The 8363-nt window shown below is 45.3% G+C and overlaps 1 long non-coding RNA gene across 1 annotated transcript in view; it reads left to right on the top strand.

Annotated features, from left to right (window-relative positions):
* The first annotated feature begins 2274 nt into the window (after positions 1 to 2274).
* Positions 2275 to 8363, top strand: part of LOC102546371 (uncharacterized) — an 82510-nt gene continuing 76421 nt past the window's right edge. Inside the window, exon 1 of the long non-coding RNA XR_015635582.1 lies at positions 2275 to 2377. This is a non-coding gene — a long non-coding RNA (uncharacterized LOC102546371). The remainder of the gene's footprint in view (positions 2378 to 8363) is intronic.

The following is an 8363-nucleotide window of genomic DNA, read 5'->3' as shown; positions in this document are numbered from 1 at the left end:
CGGGGTGGGGTTGTGGGGAGCAATCTAGTAGCGGTTCAGCTTTTACTGTCTCTCAGGGAGTTTGTATCCCGATCTGGGAGAAGGTGAGCTCACTGCTTTGAGTGCCTGGCTTATGTAAACTGCGGCTCCGAGGCTGCGCAGAGCTGCGTGGGTGGCAGCGCAGTGCAGAGCTCCCAGCACAAGGAGCTGCAGGCGCTGCAATGCTGTAGTGCAGAGGCTGGGGGAGCCTGTCGCGAGTGCCTACCAAGACAGTGATGGAGCCCAGAGCCCTAATCGCAGGGCTCAGGCATAGGGATGGGGGGGTGGGGTGGGGTGGGGCAACTGCCTGGTTGGGGTTTGCTTGAGACCATGAGTGGGGAGTACAGGGTGCGAGATGATTGAGGACTTGCTGAGTTCATGCTGCAGGAGGAACTGGGCTAGGTCCTTCTGGGTGCCTGCTGCCCTCCAGGGCTTTGAGTGGCAAGAAATAGGACAAGTCCGGGATAATAAAGCTTCAGCTGAACAGGGTACCTGAAGGCCTTGAGGGGAAATGCAAAGCCGGTGTGTGTTTGTGTTTTTTTTCTGTAAGTTTACACATCTGTCACCTCTTTCCCTGACTCTGCTTTTCTGTTGGAGACGAACAACTCGTGGATTATTTCGTCTGGGCTCCGCAAGTCTGATGAAGTGCACAATAAGGCAAAGGCTATCTGTTCACCTCAGAGTTTATCCAAATCAATATGTAGCAGAGAAAGGTTTTGTTTTTTATTTATTTATTTTTTATCACAGCCTTGGCTACAACAAACCGCATTGCCTTGTCTTCCTTGGTATTGGGCAAGGGGTTTAATTTACCACCCACTGCCTTATCTGCGAAGTGACCTTTTATCTTCTTCTGGCACTTTCTTTTAAGAAAATGGAGCTGAAGTTGCTATAGCAAATATAATACATGTAATATATGTAATGTATATGTAATATATGTCACGTAGCAGCTGCCAATAATAGGGGAAATTTTGTGCTGAAACACAATTTTTAACAAGGTAAAGTCATGACTCACATACAAATACAACATGACTACACGACAGGAATTTTACATAACCCATTAAATAATTAGAGAACGAGTAGGAGGCCAAATGAGTTCAAATTCCAAGGAGAATTGTAAAAACAAAAACAAAAACAAAACAAAAACAAAAAAACCCCAAAACACACACACACGTACAATACGCCACAGTGGAATAAAATACAATGTTTGAGATTGCATCTTTATTTTCACAATATAAAATCAAATCTGTAACAGACAAAACAGAGGCAGACACCACTTACTTTTCTATCAATCTTTTCTTTCTTTTTTTTTAAAGACAGGATTTCTCTGTAGCCCTGGCTGTCCTAGAACTCATGCTGTCTTCAAACTCAGAGATGTATTCGCCTGCCTCTGCTTCCTGAGTGCCTTAGACCCCATCTAGAGGAATCAGTGCTAAGCCAATGGGTCACAAAATAGCATAGCTTTTTCTGGAGAGCATGCCCAAGCCATATTTATTCTAATGCATCTAACATATCCAGCCTCCACCATGAAGATCCTGAGCTGTACTCATAACAATACATTGTCTCCATCCCCTCCGTATTTACATTGACATCTGCAGGCTCTGTCATGGAGTGGCAGAAAATGGTGACTTTAGTTATGGCTACTAGAGATGCTGAGAATTGGACCCTTGGGAACGTTTTCTCCTAGCTTTAAAAACCAAGCCACACTGAGTGTCAATTACAGACTGATGGGCACAATGGCATCCAAACAGTCTGTAGGCAAACTTTCTTGTTTAGAGAGAAGGCAAGCTATTTTCCTCAAAGTCACCACTGGGAGGTCGGGACGGGAGAAGGAGGGGCATTCAGGCTCCTAGGTTGCAACACTGGGAGGGGTGATGGGGTTGAGGGGGGCCAGGGAAGAGTTAGGGAAAATGCAATGGGATAACTCAGATATGATTTATGCATGGACAGGCAAGGAGCTCCCTTTTCCCTGCTTGGGTCACACAATTAAATCTAATTAATGGGAACTGGTCATAGAGGGAGCTCAGAGTCTATTTTCGGTTGTCATTATCCAAAGACAGCAATCAAAATGCAGATGAACTATCTCCGTCTCACCCTGGAGAGAAGCAGGCTTCTCGCTAATGAAGGGAAAATTGTAAACGGATGCTTATCACGCCTTTCCTGTCCGTGGTGGCTTCTTGCGGTACTGGTAGAGAGGGCTGACAGACATTTCATTTTCTGAAAAGGTGCCACCCAGTATTGGCTGCCTGCCCGAATGCTGTCTTCTCGAGCTGCTGGGAGAGAAGCAGGGTGCTGAAGGACTCTTTCTCCAGCCATTGGCCCTAACCCGAGCAAAGATGGAGAGCTAAGTGGCTTTTTCTGAGTATGCCCGGCGGGGGCGGGTGGGGGCGGGTTGTGTTCTTGAACCAGAAAGGGCGCTTCGGGGCGTACAGTTTGGCAGCCTTAGCGATCCATTCTCATCCTGACCTTCAGCCTCAATAATTAGAGCCATCTTATCTAACAAAACAAGAAAGATCTGGGGCAGTGTGGGACAGAATTAGAAATAACCCACCAGGAGATCCGAAGTCACCCCAACGAGGACAGCACTTGTAGCCCAGTGGAGAAGGTTTACTTGTTGGAGGCAGACAGAGGCAACCTGAGCTCCGTGCTTGTTAGTTTTATAAACAGAAAGATGGTTCCCAACAAACACTCTGACAAACAAATCATGCCTGGATGAAATTGAAGTGAACCTCTTCCCGGCAGGGGCGATAAATTAACCCGCAGCTGTGGGCAACTGTGGGCAGCTGTGGGCAGCTGTGGGCAGCTGTGGGCAGCTGTGGGCAGCTGTGGGCAGCTGTGGGCAGCTGTGGGCAGCTGTGGGCAGCTGTGGGCAGCTGTGGGCAGCTGTGGGCAGCTGTGGGTTTACCGCTCAGTCTCCATCCAGTCTATCCCAGGAGAGTCGCCCTCACCCCTTCTTGCCAACACTGCTATATTTAGCTTGTCCAGCATGTGCGCTGTCTATATTTAGTGCCTAAAAGTCAGAGTTCAGTGCACAATTCATCAGGCCATCAGTCATCTCTCCATTCCATTCACACATATAGAAAAATCCTTCCAAGAGGTTGTCTTGCTCTCCACTGCGGGGTAGGGGTGAAGGCGGTGGGAAGCCATTCTAAGAATGAAGGATTGAACCCATAGGCGGGAGAGGGTTTCCTGCGGTCTCTGGCATGCTGTGCCCGTCTGAGTCCCAGACCCTGAGCGAGAGCCAGGGTATGAGTGTGGCTCCAGAGGGCGAACAGAAGGCAGGTGGAAAAGCTCAGGAGTGGATAGCAGATTCTGCCGCGCTCATCTGGTTCCTATTGATACTGCAGAAAACCGGTCACTGCTCAGTAAGTCTGCTACTGGACGTGGGGTGTGGAGCCCACAGTTTCCTACACCTCTGGAATAGCTCAGGAGAAAGCTGCCCAAGTCTGTCAAAGAGTAAATGTAACAGCACACTAGCAATAGACAGCCAACATGAAGCCCACCATTCAACTAAGCCGGAGGTGTGACTGCCACGGAGAGAAGTCATGGGGAAGGCTATGACTATGCAGGCCACAACAGGCCAGGGCCTCCTTTGGGTTGACTATAGTGGGAACATGACAGAGTGGGGGACTTTGTGAGGATAACAGAAAGGACAATGGGATGTCTTCACCTTTGCTGTTTCAAGCACCCAACTCACAACTGCCTGTCACTCGAGATCTAGGGGGTCTGATGCCTTCTTTTGGCCTCTTTGCATGCGTGCAATTATGTACACACACACACACACAAACACACACACACACACACACACACACAGAGACAGAGACAGAGAGAGAGACAGAGACAGAGAGACAGAGAGACAGAGAGACAGAGAGAGAGACAGAGACAGAGAGACAGAGAGACAGAGAGAGAGACAGAGAGAGACAGAGACAGAGAGACAGAGAGAGACAGAGAGAGACAGAGACAGAGACAGAGACAGAGAGACAGAGAGAGACAGAGAGAGAGACAGAGAGACAGAGAGACAGAGAGAGACAGAGACAGAGACAGAGAGAGAGAGAGACAGAAAGAGAACAATGAGAAGTCTTAAGGACATTGGATTCTGAAAGACTGGATGGGGAGTACTCCATTTGCCAAGGCTGTCTTATGAAGAGTTTGGATGTGTACTTGTAATGTGTACCTGATGAAGAACATCTTGAGGAAAACACTCACCTGCTTGTGGCTCCTTGTGCTCTGATTAAGTTGTTAGAGTTCCACTGGACTGTCTTCCCAGTGACATGGAAAGCATGTGTGTCTTGGAGCAGAGAAGCAATACTGACAGCTTGGAAGATCGCTACTGCGGAGCCAACATGATAAGTGAGCAAGGGTGGAAGAAGGGAGGTCGTCTTTTGCCTTTGAAAAGGCAGGGAAGGTATTAGAGGCTTTGTGATGGTTAGGTACGGGCATGGGCTGATTATAAGCATATAACCAGGAATTCATGCCCATGTATAAAATGATGAAGGCTCCATAATTTAGCCTTGTGCACGGAGTCTGCAGCCTACTTATCTGGATTCTATTGCTATCTAGTTTCTGTAGCACTTGGACATGCTTAAGTATCTCTTTCACAGCTGAAAATATTGATTATTTTGTTCCTCATTTTTCAGTAGAACATTGTGAACACGGCCCTGTAATTCTCAATAAAATGGTCCTCTAGGTTTCGAAAATCTCTCTTTTCAAAATGTTGATCATTCTTACTGTACTGGAGACCCCATACTAAGTTAAAATACATACTTCATAGTCATGATATTGAAAAACATATTTAGTAAAGGAAAATATATCTGGAATTGAATGATGTTTTGATTGTAATAACCTTTGCTAAGAGTTCACTATGGATTCTAAAGACATCAGGTTATTCAATACATATAATCCATATCAGAGAAACTTTCAAATCATATATATTTATTATCTTTGGAATCTTTCTCCATGATGAATTACCCATAGTCCCTCAGTCCTTCCTTCCTTTCTGGCTCATTCAAATGCATGCCCTGCCTCTGTCTGAAGCGGTCTGTTTCAGCTGAGCCTCCAAGGTCTCCCATTTCCTGAGATTGAACAATAACTCCCTTTAGTCTATCATCCACCTCTCAGCTTATCTTTCAGAGGAAGAATTCTCACATGCTTTGTATCTTGTGAATGCATCCCCTGTCAGCCCTAAGCCACTGTCACAACTACTCTGTTCCTAAATTTCTGCTCATGGCTACATTTTTTTGAGATGATAAAATGCCTCCCTCCCTTTGATGCCCTAAGATTAATTCTTCAATACTTAAGATTTCTGGTCCTACCACCTCTCCAAATTTATACTTATTATGAGTATATCCACCATTGCCTGTTCATATGTAGTGAAGAACTTGGGATTTTCTCTGAGGTGGGAAACTATTGAGGGTTTAAAAACAAGAATGCTGTGATGTCAATTACATTTCATTAAGGTTACTCTGAAAGCTACAAGTGAGAACAAGCCAGAGGCCAGCGAGGATGCTCTAAAATAGTGTTGTCAGGATCAAGGCAGCTCAGGCTGAGGCTGTGAAGGTGATGAGAAGAGATTAGGTTTGTGGGATGATTTGAAGATACAGTTGATGGCATTTGCAAGTAGAGACTGAGTGTGAAAGAGGAGACAAGGTGATGGCTAAATCTGAATAAAGGGAGAAAAGCCATACATGCCTGCCAGTCCATCACATAGAAATCAAACCCAAAACTGAAGCCCCCCAAATCCTAAGGTTGTGCTGCTGATCTAGCACAAATAATAAGAACATTGGATTTTACTCTGTGCCACACGTGATGAACGAGGGTTTTTGAGCAGAGGAATAACATGGCCCATCTTACATTTTAGAAGATCATTCTGACTGCTGTCCAGTATGATGTGAACATGATTAGAAGGAAAGAGGTGAGCTAGATAGCCTTAAAGTAACATAGGAAAGAGATAGTGGGGGGTGGAACTAAGGTGGCAGGAGTGAAAATAGCAAGATGTGGTCATGTTCTGAATTCTGGAGAGAGAATCCCTGCTGCTATGGAGAGCAGGGGGACATGAGAAGCCAGGAATTAGTCCAAGGTTTTGACCTCAGCAGCAGGAAGAATGAAGCTACAGCTTAATGAGATCGAAGCGCTTGTAAGATGAGCAGGTTTGAAGACCACGAATTAAGAAGTCATTATTTTTGGTGTGGTAAATCAGAAATGCCTTTACAAGCCCAGGTGAAGATAGTCACTGACAGTTACACTTACCAAGATGTGGCTAGATGAATTATTAGAATTGAGTTACAAGTCAGAAAACTATTGGAACAAATGTAGTGTTTAAATCCACGAGGAAAGAAGATCATGAGTGGAGAAATCTCACATGCTGAAGACCCAGAGAACAAGTCCTGGCTTCATGTACATTTAGAGGAAGATCATATATGATCGGAACCAATAAAGGAACTAATCAAGACAGGGAAAGAGCAGCTAATGGAGTAGGTAGAGGACCAAGCAAGAACAATGGTTCAGAAAACAAACCCAGCAACTTTAGGAATAAAACCATGACCCCCACGGTTGTGACACTTCTAGAGCAAGTAAGATAAAGTATGAGAATTAGTTTGTAATGGGAACATGTGGAGGTGGAGGGAAAGAAAAAGAGCAGAAGACACGGAAGAGAGGCAAGTCCTGATAGTCGTTATTATTGGGGGAGCGAAGAAATGGGAGAGGAGCCAGAGGTGGCAGTGCAGTTAAGGCACGGGTTTTGAACATTGATAAACAGTTTGCTTGTTGGCTCATAGGAGAGAGATGCACCATTGGATGGAACAAAGTCTCTGAGGGGGCACCAGCAGACGGATGCTTCGATGCAGATATAGGTCGTCTTTAGCTAGAAGTATAGAGGTTCATACACTGTAGCGGGAAGAGCAGCCTGCTCATGTAGATGGAGCTGTGGGCAGACTGGTAAGTGGGAGTTCAGGAAAGCTATTTTCCTGGTGGCTTCTAATTTCTACAGGGAACCAGAACCAGGGTCAGCAGTTGAATATGAGCTAAGCCTGGTAGAGGGCTTGAAGCAGAAGGTGCTGTCAGGAAAGGGAGAGAGAGTGATCTGAAATATGATGGAAGGCCCCGCTTCAGGACAGTGACTTCAGTTAGCCTGCTGTGCTTTCTCTGCAGAACTAGAGGTGAGGGCTGAGGTAAGGGAGGTGGGGGGGATGGGGGAGGGAGGGGGCCAGGGAGACTGTTTCCTTTGTTCTCTTCCCTTTCCTATTTGTTTTTGTAGCAAACAAAACTCTTGAGACTCTCGACTGTTCACTGTGACTCAATCCTGGATGAGATCTGAGGTTCAAAGGCACACAGCATTTTCTTCAGAACCTCTGCTCTTCCTGCCAGTCAGCACTCATTTGGAAGGCTGACCTTTGACCATAATGGCAGCTTAAGCACTGAAATGTGTCCCAAGTCAGTTCAGCAGCTACTCGGTGCAAGATGACCAGCTGCGGTTATACCATAGAGGACTTTGGGAACCCTTGGGGTCCTCAGTCCAGCAGAACCTAGTGTGAGTAGCACTAGTTCTGTTTGCCAGAGAAAGAGATAGATCTGGGGTTTTTTCAAATTAAAAAAAAAAATAGATGCAAGGAAGCATCTGGAGAAAAAGCAAAGTTTACATTTACCATTTAAAATAGGCTTAAGATAACAATTGTTCTCTCTCCCCTCCAATCTCATAGAGTACCTAAGACCGAACAGCTAACGATCTGGATGTGTTAATGTCTTCATCTCTCTAAGCAGGAATAGCAATATTAATGGTTTTTCAGTGTGGCATTAATACCTGGACATGTATGAGATAGCATGTCATATAGCAAAGCTTTGTACACACTAGAAAATGAGACACTGATGACTTCCTTTTGTTCTGTGACTAGAGCAGAACTAATTATTGTTCCTTTGTCAGAATGTAAAGAAAATATTTATGAGTAAAGAACAAAATTTAATGGAGTAATTAATGAGGTTCTTTTGTAGAGGTGGCATCTGGGCTCATGAGCATATCACAGAAGTGATGTGTGGATAGCAGGTGACAGGAGGACATGTGATGTCACATGAGATGTCCCATGAGATCCCTCAGCCAACCCAGCACCTAGCCAAGCCACTTTCCTTCAAAGAACCTTATTTATTTGTTTATTTGTTTGTTTGTTTATTTTAAAGATATGCAAGACAGGGTCTTGCTATGTAGCCCAAGTTGGCTTTGAACACTGGATCCCCTTATCTTAGGCTCCCGGGAGCGGAAATTACAGGCCATGTGCCACCATGCTTAGCTAGAACCTTGCTTGTTGATGTAGGAAACAGATGAAATAGTATCTTATCCTTGACACCGTAGCTGAGGCTAA

Source organism: Rattus norvegicus, chromosome 13 (assembly GCF_021556685.1).
Source record: "Rattus norvegicus strain SHRSP/BbbUtx chromosome 13, alternate assembly SHRSP_T2T, whole genome shotgun sequence".
Taxonomy (NCBI): domain Eukaryota; kingdom Metazoa; phylum Chordata; class Mammalia; order Rodentia; family Muridae; genus Rattus; species Rattus norvegicus.
The sequence above is the reverse complement of the archived record's forward strand: the minus strand, read 5'-3'. Positions and strand labels throughout refer to the sequence as shown.